The sequence below is a fragment of the Castanea sativa genome, chromosome 12 (genome assembly GCF_040712315.1).
Source record: "Castanea sativa cultivar Marrone di Chiusa Pesio chromosome 12, ASM4071231v1".
NCBI lineage: Eukaryota > Viridiplantae > Streptophyta > Magnoliopsida > Fagales > Fagaceae > Castanea > Castanea sativa.
Window position 1 is genome coordinate 11,235,593 of NC_134024.1, and position 23,351 is coordinate 11,258,943.

Sequence of the window (23,351 nt, forward strand, 5' to 3'; positions counted from 1 at the left end):
ATTAGGAAGCTATTACTAACGGACGAGGGAAGTACAAGTCTTCAACTGAACATCTTCAATGGGCAGCCTATCAGTGGGGAAGGCACAATTCACACCTTGCTTCTCAGGCAACGAAGCACATGGCTTAGGAGTCACTTTGCTTGTCACTCCAGCAATATCAGTACAATTCCATGGCAGTTTATTTTGCTCCAGATTCAGTCATGGTCACATTAGAAATGCATATTCCAGTGAAGGGATCACCCGTAATTCCGTCAAGTCTTCCGGCAAAGGTAACGTTCGTCGCCACCACATCTCGATAATTAATTCCATTAATCTGGAATTGCTTTTAGGTCGAAGTTAGGGTCGGGATGTTGATTATAATTGCCTGCCATCCAGAAAGCATACTTCATGTTCTTCAAGGTCATTCTTCTTACATAGATGTCTTTGACATAACCTCCTCTTCCAAGAGCAGTCTTAACTCTGACAGCTGATTCGGTATCAATGGCTGTGATGTCTTCAGCTCTAACATCTTGGATTCCGCCAGACATTTCGCTGCCTAGAGCAATAAGAGCACTGAAAGGAGAAATGCAGGTAACCCTTCTAATGATTAGGTGCTGTGTAGGAATTCCATATTTGTATCCATATTGATCCCAACCACTTTTCACGGCAATGCAATCATCCCCTGAGACTATATAGCAGTCCTCGATACGAACGTTTGAGCATGAATCTGGAAACAAAACGGGAACATAGACTCAGTAATAGTAAATTGTGTCAACGATCGATGTCATGTGAAAATGATGATATATCAATCGTAAATTGTTACCTTAGGTGAAAAATATGGAGAAACAAATGTTGTGTTTCTATCATTACTCCTTAAAATAGGTGAATGGCAAGGGAATAAGTAATTAACCTTTCAACCTCACATTAATCAAAGCAATTAGGACAAGTGCCAAACATACCTGGGTCTATACCATCGGTATTAGCTGAATAAATTGATGCAATGATTGTGAGCCCTTTGACTATTATATCACTGCTGTAGATAGGATGGACAAACCATGATGGAGAGTCAAGTAGAGTGAGATTAGATATCTGGATTTGATTGGAGTACATGAGCTCAATCAAGTATGGTCGCGTCACGTTGTATTCCTTGGCACGGTACTTCGTCCACCAAGTAGCACCCTGGCCATCAATCGTGCCATTGTTACCTAATATAGTGCCATTACAAATGGTATCCATTAGACATTGTTAAAGCCAAAAATAATTCTTAAAAAAATATAAGAGTTCTAATTAATATATAATTACCCGTGATTACAACATCAGTGAGATTTGTACCAAAAATGAGAGCACTTAACCGTCCACCAGGTGCATCCCTTCCTCTTCCATAAGAAGGCAACACAGGAAGAGGAGGCCATTGTGTCTCATCCTGACCATTTGATCACGCACGAGTATAGCAAACGATGGTTAGAGAAACAAATAATCAAAGAATATAGTTTTACTCTTTTATAATTAGTGTATTCCTAAATTCTGTTTGTGGTAATTAATTACAAACTATATATATGGATAATTGGCTAGTTATAACAGAAATGAAGATTTGAAATCTAGATATATTTTCTAAAAACACAAAAAACTGGCTAACAGTTGAGCTACAAGGATCTTGTCAACTACAAATAATAACTTAAGTTAGTGTTTTCCCTTGTTTTCAGCTTCGGATCAAGTAAAAGGCCAATACATTCTATGACAAGTTGATTTTAGCAGTTCCTTGCTTTTCAATTATCATGCTATAATGGTTCTGGTTTAATTTCATGGCCAAAACGTGAGGGTGTTTTCAAATTTCATGTAAAAGGAAAAATGTAAATTGGCCCCCCTCAACTATTAGTGTGTTTGAATTTGCTTATTTTCTTTTAATTATTTTGCTCAAAACAAGTTTGCAACCAAACTTTTTTCATCTAACAAAACGATTAAACTTTAAATAAATAAAACAAACAAACAAACTTTATACCTGTGTTCCAAGAATAACTGCATCTTTTTCAATAAAAAGGGTGAAATGGCTAGTGAGATTAAAGCTTCCAGTTAACCATCTTCCAGGTGGTACAATAAGTTGTGCCCCACCATCCAATGCATATCTGCTTAGATTACGAATTGCAGCATTAAAAACCTTTGTGTTTAATGTTATTCCATCACCAACTGCTCCAAAATCAGTCAAAACTGCAGTGTGCTTTCTACAATTTAGTGCCTGATACACTAAATTTTTGCTATGTAAACTACATTCTGCGACTCTTAAATTTAGCATTCCCAAGATAACAATCGCTGAGAGAACCTGTACAATTGTTATCAGTTATCGTGTCAACTTTTATTTCCCTCTAATAAGAAGGAAGAAATGCTAAGTTCCATATCACTTTCACAACAAATTTTAAGTGGTAAATTGTTACTGGTTTTAATCTGAACCCCATCACTAAAATTATTTTTTTTACCTATTAGTAATAGTAAGCAACAATCTGATTTCTGATATTTTTTTTGTAAAAATGTTGTTAATTACCATTTCTCTTTTAACAAAAATCATAGAATAACAACTTTATAAATAAAAATATAGAGAGAAGTATTACGTCCACAACATTTTCATAATACTTTCACAACAAATCATATGTCGTAAGTTGTTGTTGTTTCTAATTTAAACTCATTACTGAAATTAATTTCTTTCCTACTCTGTGACAACCAATAACAAGTTGTCACCTATGATTTATTATAAAAGTGTTGTGAAAATATTGAGTACGTAACATTGCTCAATTACATTACCAAGAAAATATTGTATTAAAACCGTGACACAAAGCAAGAAAACCTAGGAGTTCAGGAAAAACGTACATTGGTTTTGAACTTTAGAGATAGCCCCATGTTGTGAGAAGACTGAAGGGCAAGAGAATGTTTAAGATTGATTTTCATTGTAGAAGAAATTATGAGGGAATTTATATAGTTGTGGGAGTGAATTTTGGAAGGATATCTGCGTCACATCTATTTTTGGGATGGTCATATAGAGAAAATCACGTATTCTGTTTCCATTTTTTTCGCATTGAATTAACTTAATTTATATATATATATATATATATATATATATATATATATATATATATATATATATATATATATATAAATTAATTCACTTTTTTTTTTTTTTTTTTATGGAGAGATTGTTTTAAAGGAAATTTTTAATAGAGTCAGGTTAATAGTTAGGTACCACTTTTCAGGTGTTATATATTAGATGTTTGATGTTATATTTTGTAAAAAAATTAAATTAAAAAAATCAGTAAAATTCAGTTATGTAAGTTCCATTGTTTCAGTTATATGGTTGGTCAATGTTGTTATATAATTAAATCAAATTTACATGAGCAATTTAAGGAATTGTATATATTTTGTCCTATCATTAGTAGGATATATGAGAAATATGTGTAAAAAGATGAGAATTGTTCTGTTAATCTTGACTTAGTTGAGTTTTTTGGGTAGGGGTAGTTAGTTTGCAAATTGTTGCTTGTCTATTTTGGGTAGGGGCGTATTGTGGGCGGGAATTTGGTGTTGTTGTCCCTTTTTGGCAGTTCAGTTGAACTGTTTTCTTACTTTTTTTTAGTTGATAAGATTTGCTTATTCAAAAACTAAAAAAGATTTACGTTTTTTTATTATTTGACCCTTTCTTTTGGAAAGTTTAAAAATTTGACCTAAAATTTTATTTTCTTCACCACATGATTAATCTTGAACAAGGAGGGTTGATTATTTTCAATGACAAGTGCATCAAAGATTTTCTTTAGATTGTTGAGAAATGATCAATTTTTCATATTATTTTTCTATAAATTTTTTATTATTCTCTCTCATATTATCTCCTTAAAAATTGGTTATTCTCTCTCTCTCTCTCTCTCTCTCTTTACAATAAAATTTAGAGAATAAATTATACATATTCAGTACAAGTTGGATATGAGTTTTGATTATCAAGATAATCTCTTTTAAGAGAATAAATCATTTGAATAATTTATTTAAATAAAAATTATACATACATACATACATACAGGCATGCATGCATATATATATATATATATATATATATATATATATATATATATATATATATATATAGCTTAAATGTATAATCAACCTCATTTAATTCATTTAAAAGTAATGACATTAGGGGGCCGTTTGGTTAGAGAAGTAGAAAAGTGGAAAGATAGAAAATGGGGAGGGGATAGAAAAGTGAGAGGATATAAGAGATTTAGTGTTCTCCCATTTGTATTTGGTTAGGAGGATGGAAAAGTTGAGAGAATGAAAACTTATTTGTTTGGTTGAGAAGAAAAATAAGAAGATGGAAAATGAAATTGGTATAAATTTACAATTATGTCCTCTTAGGAGGATGGTAACACTTTTCTTTATTAAAAAAATTGTGTATGGAAACTTCAAAAAAAAAAAAGAAAAAAAGAAGAAGAAGAAGCAACTGGATGAAAAGAAGAAGAAGAAGAAGAAGAAGAAGAAGAAGCAACTGAATGTGGACGAAACCCAACAATTTCAGCTTCTTCCCCCTAGTTTTCTCTCCATTTTGGTGAGAAAAAACCCTAGCCCCACCACATTGTTTTCATCTCCGGCCCTCCCAACCAAGTACCCACTAAAAATCCTCTATCTACTTTTCTTTCCTCAATTTTCTATCCTCTCTAAAATCACTCTAAAGAAACATACCCTAAAATAAATTAATAACTTCCTTAAAGATTACATTGTCATAGCATTTATGTTTAGAAAGAATTTAACTTAAATTTAGTAATACCCAAGTGTACTAAAATGCTATGTTAATGTGGCCTAATAAAAGCATAGCAATAATAAATACTATGCTCAAATTTTCAATATTATGAATTTGAGATTGTATTTTTTATAATAAATTTGGATTTAGAATAAGTGTTTTTAACCTAAACATGTTTTTCCCCAATTATATAAGTGTACAAAAATCAATCAAAGTGGACCAAAATGGATTAAAGTGATTCGAATGGACCGAATTGGATCAAATGGAAAAAGTGGACTAAATGGACATAATAAGACCGAATGGACCAAATATGACCAAAGTGGACCGAATAAGAACAAATGAACAGATTAGGACCAAAGTGGACAAAATGAACTGAAAGAGACCAAATTAGACCGAATAGGACGAAAAAGACAAACTGGACCGAAGTTGACCTAATAGGACCAATGTTGACTGAATAGGATCGAAGTGGATAGAATGAACCAAATAGAACCAATGTGGATCAAATAGAACCAAAGTGGACAAAATGGACCGAATAGGACTAGAGTGGATTGAATGGACTAAATAGGAGTACAGGACAGAAGTGGACAGAATAGGACCAATGTGGACCGAATATGAGCGAAGTGGACAGAATGGACTGAATAAGATTTTTGAATATTTATCATTTTTATTGCATTTTAGGGCGCATATTTCTAATTTCTAATGTTTATTTTCTTTATATTTATTTACTCAAAACTAAAGAGTTTAGCCTAAATATAATAAAATTTCACACTTTTCAGTCCAAAAAATTAAGATTTTTTTTTTTTTTGGAGCTAAACTTGAAAATGCAACCTACAAAAAGAATCAATTTAAAGCCCAATTAGTTTTCAATGGACTAAAACGAATTGAAATTGACCAATTGAACCAAATTGGACCAAAGTAGACCTAATTGGATCACATTGGGCAGAAATGAATTGAATAGAAACGGTTTAATTTTTAAGGAGAACAGATTATCTTCAATAAATTTTTGAGAAAAATGTATATATTATATTACAATACAAAATAGTTATTTATTCCCAAGTATTGCATGAGTCTATGACTAGTTTTTCATAAACCAAGTCAATTGTTGTTGGCTTTAGCTCAAGATGTACTGAATTTATCTTGTCTTTCAATAAAGTTACAACCTTCTCATCTAAAAAAAAAGTCTATTAATTTTTAGTTGTGTCACGCATATCTACATGTTCATATATTGTTGTATTTGTGATGTGTTGATGTAGCTTCATCAATGATAAATCAACCGCATTCTGTTGGCAAATTTCATATGGAGCATTGTCATTTTGCCGTTCAGAGCTTTTTTGTATTTGGTACCAGAGGTCCAAATAAGTCGTATTTGGTACTAGAGGTCCAAAGTCTAATGGATGACTTAGGTGCGTCATTGTTTAATCATTTCCATCAATTGAAAGAGTAATACTAGAGATACTAATTTTTTTTTACAAAAATTTTTACAAACTGTTAATGTGGCAAGTGGTTATTGGTAAATGAAAAAGTAATGTTAATGGTAAGCTTAGATAAAAACAAATAAGAAGTTGGTCACATCACCGGTTTGTAAAAATATTATAAAATAGTTTGCAACAGTAATACTACAATTTAAAATGCGATTCACCAACACCAAGTCCAATAATCCCATTAAATTGCAAGTTGCTGACCATAAGATAAACATAAATAACCACAAATTAGAAAGATATAGAAGAATTCACATAAAGTGTGATTATAATAAGGAAAATGATAATTATAAATATTGTTAAGAGTTAAATAAGGCCAAGAATTGGGGGTGTTTTTTTTTTTCTTTCTTTTTTTGGTAACAAAAGGGATCAAAGATAAAATAACAAAAAATGCCTTGTCATGCTACTTTCGTTTCATTCATTTTATCTTTGAGCTAACATGTTTGAAACATAAAATTTTCAAGTACATTTTCACTCGAACTAGATGGCATTGGTAGCAAAACAAGTCTTCATCTGAACATCATCAATAGGCCGCAGAACAAGTCTTCAACTGAACATCATCAATGGGCAGCCTATCGGTGGGGAAGGCACAATCCACACCTTGCTTCTCAGGCAACAACGCACACGGTGTAGGAGTCACATTGCTTGTCAGTACAGCAATATCAGTACAATTCCATTGTAATTTTTTTGGCTTCTCAGTCAAAGTAATGGTCACATTATAAATGCATATTCCAGTGAAGGGATCACCCTGAATTCCATCAAGTTTTGCTGAATAAGTAACATTCTCTGCCACTACATCTCTATAATTAATTCCTTAAATCTCTGGAATTGCTTTTGGATCGTATTTCGGGTCTGGATGTTGATTATAATTGCCTGCCATCCAGAAAACGTACTTCATAGTCTTCAAAGTCATTCTTCTTACATAGATGTCCTTGACATAACCTCCTCTTCCAACAGCAGTCTTAATTCTAACGCCTGATTCAGTATCATTGGCAGTGATGTCTTCAGCTCTAACATCTTGGATTCCGCCAGACATTTCGCTGCCTAGAGCAATGGTGGCACTGTCAGGAAAATTGCAGGTAAGCCTTCTAATGATTAGGTGCTGTGTTGGCATTCCAACTTTGATTCCATATTCATCCCAGCCACTTTTCACAGCAATGCAGTCATCCCCTAAAAATACGAGTGTTTGTGCATGAATCTGGACACACAAAAAGGAACATAAACTCAGCAATTGTAAATTGTGTCAATGATGTCAAGTGACAATGATGAAATATCAATTGTAACTTGTTAACTTAGCAACTTGGGAAAAAATATGGTGAAAAAATAGGTGAATGGCAGGGGAATAAGTAATTAACCTTAAACTACATATTAACCAAAGCAATTAGGTCAAGTGCCAAACATACCTAGGTCTACCCCATCAGTATTAGGAGAATCAACTGGTGCAAGGATTGTGAGTCCTTTGACTAGCACATTACTGCAATCACAACCACTGGATTCTAATAAAAAGTGCTATGATCATATGATCAGGATAAACTTAGTCAGAGGAGCATGGTCAAACCTGCTGTAAATGGGATGGACAAACCATGATGGAGAATTAATTAGAGTGAGATTAGATATCTGAATTTGATCAGAGTACATAATCTCAATCATGTATGGTCGTGTCACGTTCAATTCTCCGGCACAGAACTTCTTCCACCAAGTAGAACCCTGTCCATCAATTGTGCCATTGTTACATATACAATGCCAAAACAAATGGAATCCATTAGAAATTGTTTAAAGCCAAAAATATTTATCCCCAAAAAAAAAAAAAATGATTGTTCTAATCTATAATTACCAGTGATTACGATGTCAATGAGATTTGAACAAAAAATGAGAGTGCTTAACCGTCCACCAGGTGCATCCCTTCCTTTGCCGTAGGAAGGCAGCACAAGAATAGTAGGCCATTCTGACTCATCCTGTCCATATGATCATGTATGTGTATAGTAAATTATGGTATGAACAACATAAAATAAAAATAAAATGAGTATTATTTTGTTTATTTGTTGTGGGTGTAGCATTACTCAATTATTAATTATAACTTAGGGTTTGTTTGTTTGGAAGTGAAATAGGGTGGATGTAAAGCTTTGGAAAGAAAATGAGGAGGTGAAACTTTTTAGAGGGTCTTTAGTTGGGAGAGGGAGAAGAAAAAAAAAAAATGTGGTTGGATCCAAGTGTTTTCTCTTTAGGCCCACCAAAATGTTTTCTCCTCAAAATAAGGAGAAAACTGGGAAAAAGAGTGTGATTTATTATATGGATAAAAATGCTTCTAGTTGCTATCCTGGGCAATGTTGGCTCTCTCTTTTTGGGCAACCATTGACCCTCTTTTATTCTGGGCCAACGTTGGCTCTTTTTTTTTTTTTTTTTCCTTTTTTTTTTTCTTCTTTTGCTTTCCTGGGACATTTGCTCCTTTTTATTTTCTTTTGATTTCTTGGGGAATAAGGGTGACAGTGATTTTTTTTTTTTTTTTCTTGTTAAACTAGACGTGATTTTTTTTCTTAACATGATTTTTATTTTTTAATAAATTTGGGTGGTTTTTTATTTTGGGGGCCTTGTTTGTCACTTTTTTGTTTTAATTGGGTATTAATTATTTTTTAATAAGGGTATGTGAGTAAATTTATATAAACTCATTTTTTCCATTCATCTACTTTTTCACTCGCAACCAAACAATAAGGAGAGAAATTAAAATATTTTCTATCCTCCCACTTTTCCATCCCTCCAACCAAATAGACCCTTGTTTTTAGCTTTAGATAATATCAAAGACTATGAACATGTAATAGCCAATTCCTTTTATGGCAAGATGATTTGGGCAGTTTCTTGCTTATCATGCTATAATTGCTTTGGTCTAAATTCTTGGTATGAGAGTATCATTTTGTTTATTTGTTGTAGGCGTAACATTACTCAATTACTAATTATAACTTAGGTTAGTATCTTCTCTTGTTTTTATTTTTGGATAATATCAAAGACTATGAACAAGTAACGGCTAATTTCTTTTATGGCAAGTTGATTTGGGCGGATTCTTGCTTATCATGCTATAATTGCTTTGGTCTAATTTCTTGGTATGATAGCAATTTCATGTTTCATGTAAAAGGAAAAATGTAAATAGGGTGAAGTAGTATCATGAAGTAAAATCAATCTTGTCATTAATCCTATCGTTTTTGGTCTGTCAATATGATTATTAGGATTATTCCTCTCATAAAACTGAATAATTTCTCTAATTCAAATTAGATTTTCTCTTCTTAAAATAATATGACGAAGGATAAGGTCCTAGATTTTAAGCAAGAAACTAAACCAAAATAAGAACATGTTCTCCCCTCCATTTTACTTTTTTGGCAGTGAATGATCTCCTCCACTTGCTTTTGAAAATGATTGAACCACTACTAAAAAGGGGGTAAAGATCATACCTGTGATCCAAGAATAACCGCATCCTTATGAAGAAAAAGGGTGAAATGGCTGGTGAGGTTAAAGCTTCCAGTTAACCATTTACCAGGTGGTACAATAAGCTGTGCCCCACCATCTGATGCATATGTGCTTAGTTTCTGAATCGCAGCATTAAAAGCCTTTGTGTTTGATGTTTTTTCCATCACCAACTGCTCCAAAATCCGTCAAAACTGCACTGTGCTTTCGACAATTTATTGCTGGATACTCCATTTTTCCACCATTATCTCCATGATGATGATGTTTGCTTCGGCATTCTGCGACCCTTAAAGTTATTATTCCCAAGATAGCAATCGCTGAGATAACCTGTAAATATTAACAAAAGAAAATCAAAATATCAGTTTATATGTGAACCTTTAATTCCCTTTAATAAGAAGGAAGAAATGCTTATAAATTAACAAAGGTACAAAACGAAGAAAACATTACATTAAAACTGATACACAAAGCAGCAAAACCGTCTTTTTGTGAGATTCAACTCAGAACCTAGCCCTCAGGAAAAAAAAAATGACATACACAATGAAAAAATAGAAAACAGAACCATTTTCATTCATTTTTCAAAATAAAAATAAAAATAAGAGTGCTAGGAAAACGTACATGGGATGTTCTGAGTTTTAGACACAGCCCCATGTTCTGAGAATAGAAAATGTTAAGACTAATTTTCATTGTAGAAGAAAGAATGAATTTATAGAAAAGAGTGGGAGTGAATATTTGGAAGGATATCTAACTTACATCTATCTATGGGATTGTCCGGTATAGAAAAATAAGATAGCACTAGCCTCTGAGCATGTGCTCATGTGCGTGCTCAGAGGCTCTTCTATTTTTTGAGTAAGGATTAATTTGGAGTATTTATTATAATTTGAAATTAATACATTTTTCAATCACAAAAAAAACCTAGGGGTGTGATGAAAAATTATTTCACCACACATAATACTCATCACACCCCCTAGGTTTTTTTGTGATTAAAAAATGTAGTAATCCCAAATTATAATAAATACTCCAAATTAACCCTTACTCAAAAAATAGAAGAGCCTCACGCGCGTGCTCAGAGGCTAGTATATATATATATATATATATATATATATATATATATATATTATTGGGTAAACTACGTATTTAGTCCCTATCATTTACACCATATTTCAATTTAGTTTCCAACCTTTTAATTATGCCAATTTGATCCCTAACATTGAAACAACTGAAAGTTTAAGGACCAAATTATAATACAATGTAAAGAATAGAGACCTAGTATACAATTTATCCTATATTCTATTACCGCAAAATTTTACCATTATCCTATGTAAGACATAGGATCCAATCACAAAAAACCTAGGGGTGTGATGAGTATTATGTATTTCTAAGTGATAATGTTTACCTCGATGATTTTTTTTTTTTTTTTTTTTTGTGATTGGAAAATTTAGTAATTCTAATTTATAATAGATGCAAATTATTATCCTTTATCACAAAAAATTGAAGAGAAAGAATAAATTTATAGAAAAGAGTGGGAGTGAATATTTGGAAGGATATCTAACCTACATCTATCTATGGGATTGTCCGGTATAGCAAAATAAGATAGCACTAGCCTCTGAGCATGTGCTCATGTGCGTGCTCAGAGGCTCTTCTATTTTTTGAGTAAGGGTTAATTTGGAGTATTTATTATAATTTGAAATTAATACATTTTTCAATCACAAAAAAAACCTAGGGGTGTGATGAAAAATTATTTCACCACACATAATACTCATCACACCCCCTAGGTTTTTTTGTGATTAAAAAATGTAGTAATCCCAAATTATAATAAATACTCCAAATTAACCCTTACTCAAAAAATAGAAGAGCCTCACGCGCGTGCTCAGAGGCTAGTGTATCTATATATATATATATATATATATATATATATATATATATATATATATATATATTATTGGGTAAACTACGTATTTAGTCCCTATCATTTACACCATATTTCAATTTAGTTCCTAACCTTTTAATTATGCCAATTTGATCCCTAACATTGAAACAACTGAAAGTTTAAGGACCAAATTATAATACAATGTAAAGAATAGAGACCTAGTATACAATTTATCCTATATTCTATTACCGCAAAATTTTACCATTATCTTATGTAAGACATAGGATCCAATCACAAAAAACCTAGGGGTGTGATGAGTATTATGTATTTCTAAGTGATAATGTTTAACTCGATTATTTTTTTTTTTTTTTTGTGATTGGAAAATTTAGTAATTCTAATTTATAATAGATGCAAATTATTATCCTTTATCACAAAAAATTGAAGAGTCTTCAAGTACACGCATAATAATTTCAATCCATTATAACTTGGGATTACTACATTTTTCAATTAGAAAATACCCAGAGGTGTGATGAAAAAAATATTTCATCCACAAATGCAAAACACTCATCACACCCCTAAGTATTTTGTGATTAGAATTTAATATATTTAATCCAATTTGAGACTTATAAGTTTGTCCACTAATATTATGCATTTGCAAATTATTGACACAACCAAAAGTTTCTAAGGCTAACTCCAAAAAAGAACACCAAAATAGTGTTGAAATATTATGGGTGAAATAATTTTTAAGTATATAAAACTCATCACAAAAAATGAAAATCAAAATAACATTCATTTTTTGTAGCTAACCTTACGACACTTTTAGCCATTTTAGTAGTTTTAAATATGCAATTTTTGTGAAAAAAAACATATGAACCTCATATTAGAATGAGTGAAAAATTGTGACACTAAAAAAAAAAAAAAAAAAAGCCTTTTTGTGCATTTGTTCAATAAAATTTATGTAACCGTTAACAACCAAAATAGTTAAAAAGTGTAATGAAACCTAGCACCAAAAAAAAAAAAAAAAAACTAACTAATGGTATATTTGATTAAAATCCATCTATTCATAATAAGATAATGAAGACACACATCCACATACAATAAATAAAAACAAAAAACAAAAAAAAGAAGGAAGAAAAAACCCTCCAAATTCCAGACCAACAATGAATCTCTTGGCTTCTGGATAAATGTATTTGATGATAAATGGTGCTAGACCAAATGATCTAAAGATCTAACTATTTCCCAATGGCGCATGATCTCCATAAATTTTGAAGTCCAACCTGTTGATTGAGGACCGTGAATTGCAGATTCGAAGTCCTATCGAAGATTGAAGTGCAGGGGTGAGGGGATAAAGCTCACATCATAGGTATCTGATGAACTTGCTCATTAACCACCTTCAGCAAAAACCAAAAATAGTTAGCACTAACAGCCAAATAAAATATTTCCGCCCAAAAGAACAAAAAAAAAAAACTTGTCAATTAAAAATACTACTTTTAACATTATTTATTTATTTATTATATAAATCATGTGTTCTGGACCTTTTGGTTTGTCTGGGTGCAGAGACCAAGATTATTATATAAAAAAAAATTGATGCATTCTCTAGAATCTCTTCCACTACATGAGTGAAGGAAGTAATTCTGAAACAAACATTGTCTCAGTAGAGAAGGATCTCAACCTCACCATCTGACTTTCTCTAACCATTCATCTGTTCCTTCACAATCCTACTGGACTTCCTCAACTCACGGTGTTTGTGTAAGGAACCTTTATTTCACCCATTGTAAACAACACCTTATGCACACTTCTATCTATGTCTCTGCAAATCCAAAAAGATATGATAATAAAAGATTTTATTTATTATTTTATAAGAAAAATAAAAGCCAGGCAAAGAACAAATTATCACTTTAAACATGACAAAGGCACATAACCTATAGCGCTATAATAAGGAAAATGTTAATAAAAGGCATTAAAAAAAAATTAATTGCAAGAGTAGATGAGGATTGTGGATGAGTATTTCATGCCTAGGATGAGGACAGAAAATAATCAAAATATTATAGTCAATGGATAGGAAAGAGAAATTGAATAGATGAGGTAGTAACAGTTTGCAAGTTCCGTAGCTTCCTTAAAATAATGGTAGTGGGTAGTTTCTAAAGTTGCAAAAGATGTGAAGAGGGAGTTGTTCAAAAGCAGTTTTTGGATACTATTTTGTAGACAATGATTGTGGGTACTATTTTTTTTTTTTAACAAAGTAATTTGAAAATTAATAGCAGAGTTACTCTATTTTTTAGGAAATGTTTTAGTGGGAGTTAAAAAAATTGTATTTTTACCGGATTGTCATTTAGTTTTGTTTTTACTTAAACATAGGAATGTAGGGATATTTTTGAAAAAAAAAAAAAAGAATCCAAACAGGAGAAACTCCTTAAATAATAGTATAGATACTTTTTTTTTTTTTTTTGCCGCTTTGTTATCTATGCTACTATTTAATAGATTTTTCCTAGATTCTCAATTTTGATATTCAAAATACCCTCAAATTGACCAGTGTGTAAAGCTTATATAATGTATACTAATTTATCTATACTATTATTTAAGGGGCTTCCCTTGTTTGGATTCCTTATTTTTTAGTTCAAAAATGCTCATATACCCCTATGTTTAAATAGAGATAAAACTAAAGGACAATCTGGTAAAAATGAAATTCTAACTCCCGCTAAAACATTCCCTAAAAAATAGGACTATTTTCCTGTTAATTTTCAAATTACTTTATCTATGCTACTATTTAAGGGGCTTTCCCTGTTTTGATTCCTCATTTTTTAGTTCAAAAATTCCCCTACAGTCCTATGTTTAAGTAGAGACAAAACTAAAGGACAATCTGATAAAAATGCAACTCTAACTCCCACTAAAACATTGCCTAAAAAATAGGACCACTTTCCTATTAATTTTCAAATTGATTTATTCACTTATAAATTAGATTTTTAAAATAAAAATTATAAATTAATAAAATAATTAAATACAGTTTTTTTTTCTAAAAAATAGGACCACTAAAATTAAATTGATTTATTCACTTATAAATTAAATTTTCAAAATAAAATTATATATATAAAAGAAAAACACGTTTTTTTTTTTGTTACAAAAGAGGACCTCTAAAAAAACCTCACTTATAAATTAAGATACATAAAATACCCTCATTATACTCACTTACAAGTTTTCAACTAACGGGGATAAATATGTAAATTAAAACTGCTATACTTTAAGATCTACAAACTCATGTACATTTTGCCCGTTTCTCTCTTTGCCAGTTTCTCTCATTCTTCTTTAAATTGAAGACATTCAGTTTAACTCTACATGCTCTTCTTTCTTCTTCTACTTTTAGATTTGAGACTCCAACAGCTTTTCAGGTTCTATCTTTTGTAAGTTTCTCTTTCTTTTCTTTATCATTGACTTTTTTTGAGTTCTTACCTGCCATGGCTGCCAAGTACTTACCTATGGACTGTGGGTGAATGTGATTAGGGATTCAAAGGTGTTTGACGGTTGCTTATTACCTATGTTTCAAACAAGAGGGTTTGTGCTTGAACTGGTGGCTTGAGAAAGGATATTGGTTAGGGCTATTTCTTTTTCATTTTGCAAATTCTCTTCTTTTTTTCTTTTTTTTTTTTCTTTTTTAATAATAACAGTTTGCGCTTTCTTTTAGGGGTAGGAATTTACTCTTCTTTTTTAGGGTATTATGCTACTTGGTTTCCCAATTTTAATCAAACACAAACTCTTTGATAACAAACCACTATTATCTTTACGCTCCTTCTTCTTTTAGAGGTAGGAATTTATGCTTTTTTTTTAAGGGGATAAGGAGAGAATTAGTGAGGTTTACGATAGAGAAATCGTATTGGCAGCAATATATTTACTTATTGTAGGTATTGCTGTTTGAGAATTTGGATTGAAATTCGCTTAATTGGATTTCATATGCTTAAACTTTGTTGCTGATTGTTTACCTTTTGCCTTTTGTTTTATAGGATTAATTATGCCATGTGCGAAGAGCTTGACGCCCCCAAGACATGGAGCACCCAAGAGAGGTGTATAGGTAAGTTTGTGATTCTTCAAAACTTCTTTTTGTGTTTGGTAAAGTTGATGTACTGCATAAAATTTTATGTTTAGACTTAAAAATGTGGAGAATTGCTTTAATGGATTGCGTTGTTTCTTTTTTGAACGAAGATTGTGTTGCTTGGTTTCCCAATTTAAATCAAACACAAACTATTTGACCACTATTATCTTTAATAACATGCATGCCTACTACTTGGTTTGGTGTTTGTTTTTTAGGAATTTACGTTACACTATTTAATTTGTTTCTCAATTTAAAACTAACACAAACTCTTTTTTTTTTAATAGGAATTTACGCTACTTTTTTATTTTAGAGGGTATTACATGCTTTTTTGAGAAGGAACAACTTGAAACATTCTTACTACACATTATACGCTACTTTTTTTCCCAATATCCTTAAAAAAAAAAAATTAACTTCTCATTCAAAATGTATCAGTTGCTCAAAAATCAAATCAGTACAAAAGAAAAAAGAAAACCCTTCACGCATAAAAGAAAAAAAAATTGTTATTCTTACCACTCATTTATATTCAAATGATTGGTTCTTATATGTATTTGTTATTGTAGGGTCAATGGGCCCAGGAACACATATTGGGTTGGCCCAAGAGTATTTGTTGGGCTAAAAGCCCAATTCGAGGACATTGAATAGTCCGAGGATATGAGAATGTCAACCCACGAAGCAATACTAATAGGTAAAGAAGTGATATCTGATCAAGGATATCAAAGAAGGTGGTCTGAGGAAGAATATGTCCTCGGCTTTACATAGCCGAGGTAGGAGAAGGGCTGGTTAATGTCCACAGACAATATTCTAGAAGATCCTATAGGTAATGGTATGCATGGTATATGTGGAAGATAAGAAGAGGGGCGGTGGAATATTTAAGATAAAGCTGTTACCACCACCCCCGCATTAAATGCTCTGCAACTGCTTCTCTGATCGCATTAATGGGGAAGTGATGCCTGAGCATCAGAGTTGAGCCTTACAGCTGCCTTCAAAGATTTCAGGGGAGGTGGATGGGACAAGTATCTAAATAAGTAATTTGATCCATGGGTGGGAAAGGATATAAAAGGAAGAGGAAGACGCTCAGAAAAGGGGGGAGAAATAGAGAGAAAACATTGTATACATCACCATCCTTAGTTGTAATCTATCTTTGAAAGAGTTAATACAAATCATCCTCGGCTTGTGTCCGAGGATAAAATTCTTTCATATAAACAGTTCCTTGTGTGTAATGTTATGATCGAGCCCATCATCTTAGTTATCTAACATTACTAAAACCTAGATTTCAAGCCCACTCTTTATAAATTTCGTTGTATTGGGCTTATCCCCTTCTCACTATGGGTTTGGGCGCAAATTGCGACCTTACAATTGGCACCGTCTGTGGGAAATCTTGTGTTTTAGGAGGTTTAACATTATGGTAGGCTCAGGTCCACACCGTGCGGAGTCACTGGGGTCCCAGCATGACGATCACTCCTTGCATCTTGAGCAGGATAGGGACCGAGAAGGTAGTGTGCATACAACGTACACTAGTAGAAGTCATTCACGAGGTGGAAGTAGAATTCCTCACGAGGAAAATGCTAAAGTCATGCAGAAGGAAATTGACCACCTGAAGAAGAAGTTATGCCGAGAAAGGCGAAGGCGAACTCTTTCCTTTTCTAATCCTTCTTCTGAAGGCCCTGGGGATGACAGTTACAGGCCTAGGTCAAGAACTCCCTTGGATGAGTCTTTCTCCTATAAGGAAGACAATCTGCATGAACGTAAGGGTAATAATTTTTTTTCCAGGGGCTTGGAAAATGATGCTATGAGTAGGGCATTACATCAAATCTCCAAGTCACCCTTCACACGCAGAGTGGAAGAAGGGAAGCTCCCTCAGTGCTTCACACAACCAGCATTCACCATTTATAATAGCTGAACAGATCCTGTGGAGCATGTAAGTCATTTTAATCAGAGGATGGCTATGCATTCTAAGAATGAGACTTTAGTGTGCAAAGTCTTCCCCTCCAGCCTAGGACCTGTAGCGATAAGGTGGTTTGATGGCTTGAGGGCAAGATCTATCGATTCTTTCATGGACCTTACTAGGGCATTTGGGTCTTGCTTCATTACATGCAGCAAAGTTCCTCAACCCCTGGATTCATTATTATCCATGGCCATGAGAAGAGGGGAAACCCTGAAAACATACTCAGACAGATACTGGGAGATGTTCAATGAGATCGATGGGGACTTTGATGATGTAGCGATAAGGACCTTCAAGGTCGGCCTACCTACCGAGCATGACATAAGGAAATCTTTGACCAAAAAGCCTGTAAGGAGTGTACGTCGGCTCATGGATCACATTGATGAATATAAAAGAGTTGAGGAAGATCAATAGCAAGGTAAGGGAAAGGCGATAGTTATCCCTCAAAAGATGAGGGATTTCAGGTCGGACAGATACAACAACAACAGGTCCAGAAGAGATTTTTCCAGGCAAACTGGTCTTACCATTCCTCAGGTGGCTAATACTATATTTCGGGAACCGATGCACCAGCTGTTGGAAAAATCCAAAATGAACCATATTTCAAATGGCCTAACAAGATGGTAGGGGACCCATGAGGCGCAACCAAAACCTTCTTTGCCAGTATCATCGGAAAAGGGGTCATACCACTGAGGATTGTCGGACTCTGTGGAATCATTTGGAGCAGTTGGTTAAGGAATGAAGGTTGAAGCAATTCTTGTATCAGCCTAATGGGCAGGGAAACTATTCAAGGGCGGTGAACCAGGGCAGCACTTCATCAAGGCCTCTTCTAGGTACAATCAATGTTATTTTTACTGCTCTTGGGAGGACTGGTTCTCGTCCTTCTAGGGTGATGTCTGTAGTACGAACCCTGGTTGAGGATTCTAGGTATGAGCCAAAGAGGATTAAAGGGAATATCCTACCAATTTTAGGTTTCTCAGAAGAGGACAAGATTAGGACTGTCCGATCGCATGATGATGCTTTGGTGGTTACGCTTAGGATAGGGGGATACGACGTGAAAAGGGTGATGGTTGATCAAGGTAGTGGTACAAATATCATGTACCCTAACTTGTTCAAAGGGCTAAACTTAAAACTTGAGGATCTTACGTCTTATGATTCAACATTAATAAGTTTTAAGGGGAAGGCTATCATACCAAAAGGGCAAATTAGGTTGCCCGTGCAATTAGGACCAGAAGTGGTAAACGTGGATTTCATTGTGGTAGATGCGTATTCTCCCTACACGGCCATTGTGGCAAGACCTTGGTTGCATGCTTTGGGTGTTGTATCCTCAACTTTACATGTCAAAATCAAGTTTCCATTTGGGGATCAGATCGAGGAGCTAATTGGGAGTCAATTTGTGGCTAGACAGTGCATGGCGGCTGCAATTCTGCATTAACCTGGGCCAAAATCCTCGGCCTCAACTGAGGGGGGTCCATAGCAATCAATGTCTTTGACCACACCCAGGATATTAGCGGTAAAAGAACCTGCATGTGAAGAATTAGAGAAGGTTCTTATAGGTGACGACCTTAAGAAATTCTTTATGGTGAGAGTTCAGTTGCCACTTCAGGAGAAAGCGGAGCTAGTTATGTTTTTGAAAAAGAATGTGGATGTATTTGCATGGAATGCTTATGCGGCCCCCGGGGTTGATCCGAGTTTCATTTGTCACCATTTGAATATCAATCCGACTGTGGTGCTGAGGAGGCAACCACCTCGGCGTTCATCTAAAGAGCATTTCGAGGCCGTCAAAGAAGAGGTACTCAAGCTCAAAAAGGCTGGTGCTATCAAAGAGGTGTTCTATCCTGAATGGTTGGCTCACACAGTGGTAGTGAAGAAGAAGAATGGAAAGTGGAGAAGAAGAATGGAAAGTGGAGAGTATGTGTAGACTTCACAGACTTGAACAAGGCTTGTCCTAAAGATTCTTTCCCAATGCCTCGTATAGATCAGCTGGTGGATGCTACTGTTAGGCATCCTCGAATGAGTTTTTTGGATGCTTTCTAAGGTTATCACCTAATACCTTTAGCTTTGGATGATTAGGAGAAGACAGCCTTTGTCACACCTACAGGAAATTATCATTATAAGGTGATGCCTTTTGGTTTGAAGAACGAAGGAGCTATCTATCAGAGGATGATGACCAGAATGTTTGAGCCACAACTGGGAAAGACTGTTGAATTGTATGTGGATGACATGGTGGTGAAAAGTAAAACGGTTTCTGTGCATGTGAAAGACCTAAATGATACTTTTTAGACACTAAGGAGGAACAAGTTGCGCCTTATCGCTTCCAAGTGCTCCTTTGGCGTGGAATCTGGTAAATTTATGGGTTATATGGTAACTCATCGGGGAATTGAAGTTAACCCTGCGCAAGTCAAGGTGATTAATGGCTTACAGCCACCTCAAAATCCTAAAGAAGTTCAGAGGTTGACAGGGATGACTGCTGCCCTCAACCGGTTTATTTCTCGGTCCGCAGATAGGTGCAGCCCTTTCTTCCAGTTGCTGAATAAATGGAAGGGATTTGAATGGACCGAAGAGTGTGCTTTAGCTTTTCAACAGCTTAAGGAGTATCTTTCGCAGCCACCCATTATGTCTCGGCCAGAGGTTGATGAGGTTTTGTTTGCATATATTGTTGTGGCTAGTCATGCCGTTAGCTTGGTTCTAGTATGGGTTGATAACGGGGTGCAGAGGCCAGTTTATTACGTGAGCAAATCTTTATATGAAGCCGAGGTGCATTATTTACCGTTGGAAAAAGCGATTCTAGCAGTGGTGCATGCTACACGTAAGCTTCCCCATTACTTCCAATTTCATACAGTTGTTGTTTTTACTCAACTTCCCCTTAAGTCTATACTTCGGAGTGTTGACTATATAGGAAGAATTGCCAAATGAGGTACCATCTTGGGGGCTTTTGATGTCAAATACATGCCTCACACCTCCATAAAGGGCCAGGTCCTTGCTGATCTAGTGGTGGAGTTTGCTGAGCCTTCACTAGAAGAGAACACAAAGAGGTTGGACATGGATGAAAAATCAGTTGGTATGGTTTCATGCAAGGAACCTTTGATATGGAAAGTGTATGTTGTTGGGGCAGCGAATCAAAGAGGATCTGGTATGGGGCTAGTTTTGGTGTCCCCTGAGGGAATTACTTTTGAGAAATCCTTGAGACTGGGGTTCACGGCCACCAACAATAAGGCAGAATATGAAGCTTTATTGGTCGGAATGGATATGATTCAGAAAATGGGTGGAAAAATAGTGCAAATATTCTTAGATTCACAATTAGTGGTGGGTCAAGTGGAAGGAAAGTTAGAGGCTAGAGATCTGAGAATGCAAGGGTATCTAACCCGGCTCAGGTATTTACAATCAAAATTTGAATCTTTTACCTTGTTACATATCTCCAAGAGTATGAATACTCATGCTAATTCCCTTGCCACCCTTGCGACGTCCTCAGCACAAGGCCTACCTCGGGTCATCCTTATTGAAGATCTGTGTAAACCCGTTGGGACGAATAGTGACACCATTCAGATTCATCAAATTAGGGTGGGACCTAGTTGGATGGATCCTATAGTGTCATTCCTTAAAAATGATATTTTGCCTAAGGAGAAATCTGAAGCAGATAAAATACGCAGAAAGGCACCTTGGTTCTGGCTGTCTGAGGACTAGAAGTTGTACAAAAGCTCTTTTTAAGGACCATATTTATTGTGTATACACCCTGAAGCAACGGAATTACTTTTGGAAGAGTTACATGAAGGGATTTGTGGAAGTCACACAGGAGGAAGGTCTTTATCTCATAGAGCTCTTACACAAGGGTATTGGTGGCCCAATATGCAGAGAGAGGCACATGATTATGCAAAGAAGTGTGACCAATGTTAGAGATTTGCTCCTAACATCCATCAACCAGGGGGTGTCCTTAATTCTTTGTCTAGTCCTTGGCTTTTTGCTCAATGGGGCTTGGACATTGTAAGGCATTTTCCAAAGGCAGCAGGGAATAAGAGATGGTTGCTCGTTGGAACAGATTATTTCACTAAATGGGTTGAAGCTAAGCCATTGTCAAACATTAGGGATGTGGATGCAAAGAAGTTTTTCTAGAAAAACATTATCACCAGGTTTGGAATCCCTCATACTCTCATTTCAGATAATGGCCTACAATTTGATAGTAAGGCGTTCAGCAGATATTGTTGTGATCTAGGTATCACGAATAGATATTCCACTCCATCATATCTGCAAGGGAATGGGCAAGCCGAGGTGGTCAATAAAGTTATAGTTAATGGGCTTAAGAAGAGATTAGATGATGCTAAGGGAAGGTGGGTGGAGGAATTGCCACATGTTTTGTGGGCGTATTGAACTACGCCTCAAAGATCCACTAGGAAAACACCCTTCTCTATGACCTATGGAGCAGAGGCTGTGATTCCTCTAGAAACTGGGTTTCCAACATTGAGGACGAGCTCTTTCATCCTAAGCAGTAACGAAAATTTATTGGAAAAAAGCTTAGACCTAGTTGAGAAACGGCGAGAAAATGTCATGGTACAACTAGCTTATTATCAGCATAAACTCAAGCAGGGATATGATTCCCATGTGAAACTAAGGCCAGTAGCACCTGGAGACTTGGTATTGAGAAAAGTTTTGGGTACTGCTAAAAACCCAGCATGGGGAAAATTGGGACCTAACTAGGAAGGACCTCATTGTATCACTTCAGTAGCTGGTATAAGGGCATATTATCTTGAAGATTTAGATGAAAGGGTTGTACCACGTCCCTAGAATGTAAACAACCTACAAAGGTATTATTATTAATGAAAGGCATTTCTGTCATTTTATTTCAGTTGACATTCTATTGCGTTGGTTATAGTGCTTCTAAATATCAAACTGAAACTTGGTCATGCCTGGCTCCTCGGACCACATGCCTTGTATAAATTGATATTTTATTAAGTGTTGAACAGAACCTTAGTTATGTCTGGTCCTCGGATCATCTACTTTGGGGAAATTAACACTTCAATTCATTTTTCTAAGTATCAAACTGAAACTTGGTCATGCCTGGCTCCTCAGACCACATGCCTTGTATAAATTGATATTTTATTAAGTGTTGAGCAGAACCTTAGTTATGTCTAGTACTCGGATCATCTACTTTGGAAAAATTAACACTTCAGTTCATTTTTCTAAGTATCAAACTGAAACTTGGTCATATCTGGCTCCTCGGACCAATGGGCCCAGGAACATGTATTTGGTTGGCCCAAGAGTATTTGTTGAGCTAAAAACCCAATTCGAGGACACTGAATGGTCCGAGGATATAAGAATGTCAACTCACGAAGCAACACTAATAGGTAAAGAAGTGATATCCGATCAAGGATATCCAAGAAGGTGGTCTGAGGAAGAATATGTCCTCGGCTATGTAAAGCCAAGGTAGGAGAAGGGTTGGTTAACGTCCACAAACAATATTCTAGAAGATCCTATAGGTAAGGGTAAGCATGGTATACGTGGAAGATAAGAAGAGGGGCGGTGGAGTATTTAAAATAAAACTGTTACCACCGCCCCCGCATTGAATGCTCTGCAACTACTTCTCTGACCGCATTAATGGGGAAGTGATGCCTGAGCATCAGAGTTGAGCCTTACAGCTGCCTCCAAAGACTTCAGGGGAGGTGGATGGGACAAGTGTCTAAATCAGTAACCTGATCCTTGGGTGAGAAAGGATATAAAAGGAAGAGGAAGATGCTCAGAAAAGGGGGGGAGAAAGAGAGAGAAAACACTGTATACATCACCATCCTTAGTTG

At 34.9% G+C, this 23,351-nt stretch overlaps 2 pseudogenes; both read right to left on the minus strand.

Moving 5' to 3' along the window:
* Nucleotides 1-15: 15 nt before the first annotated feature.
* On the minus strand, nt 16-2,868 carry LOC142620174 (putative polygalacturonase; annotated as a pseudogene).
* Nucleotides 2,869-6,745: 3,877 nt separating this feature from the next.
* Nucleotides 6,746-9,909, minus strand: LOC142620175 (putative polygalacturonase; annotated as a pseudogene).
* Nucleotides 9,910-23,351: the final 13,442 nt, after the last annotated feature.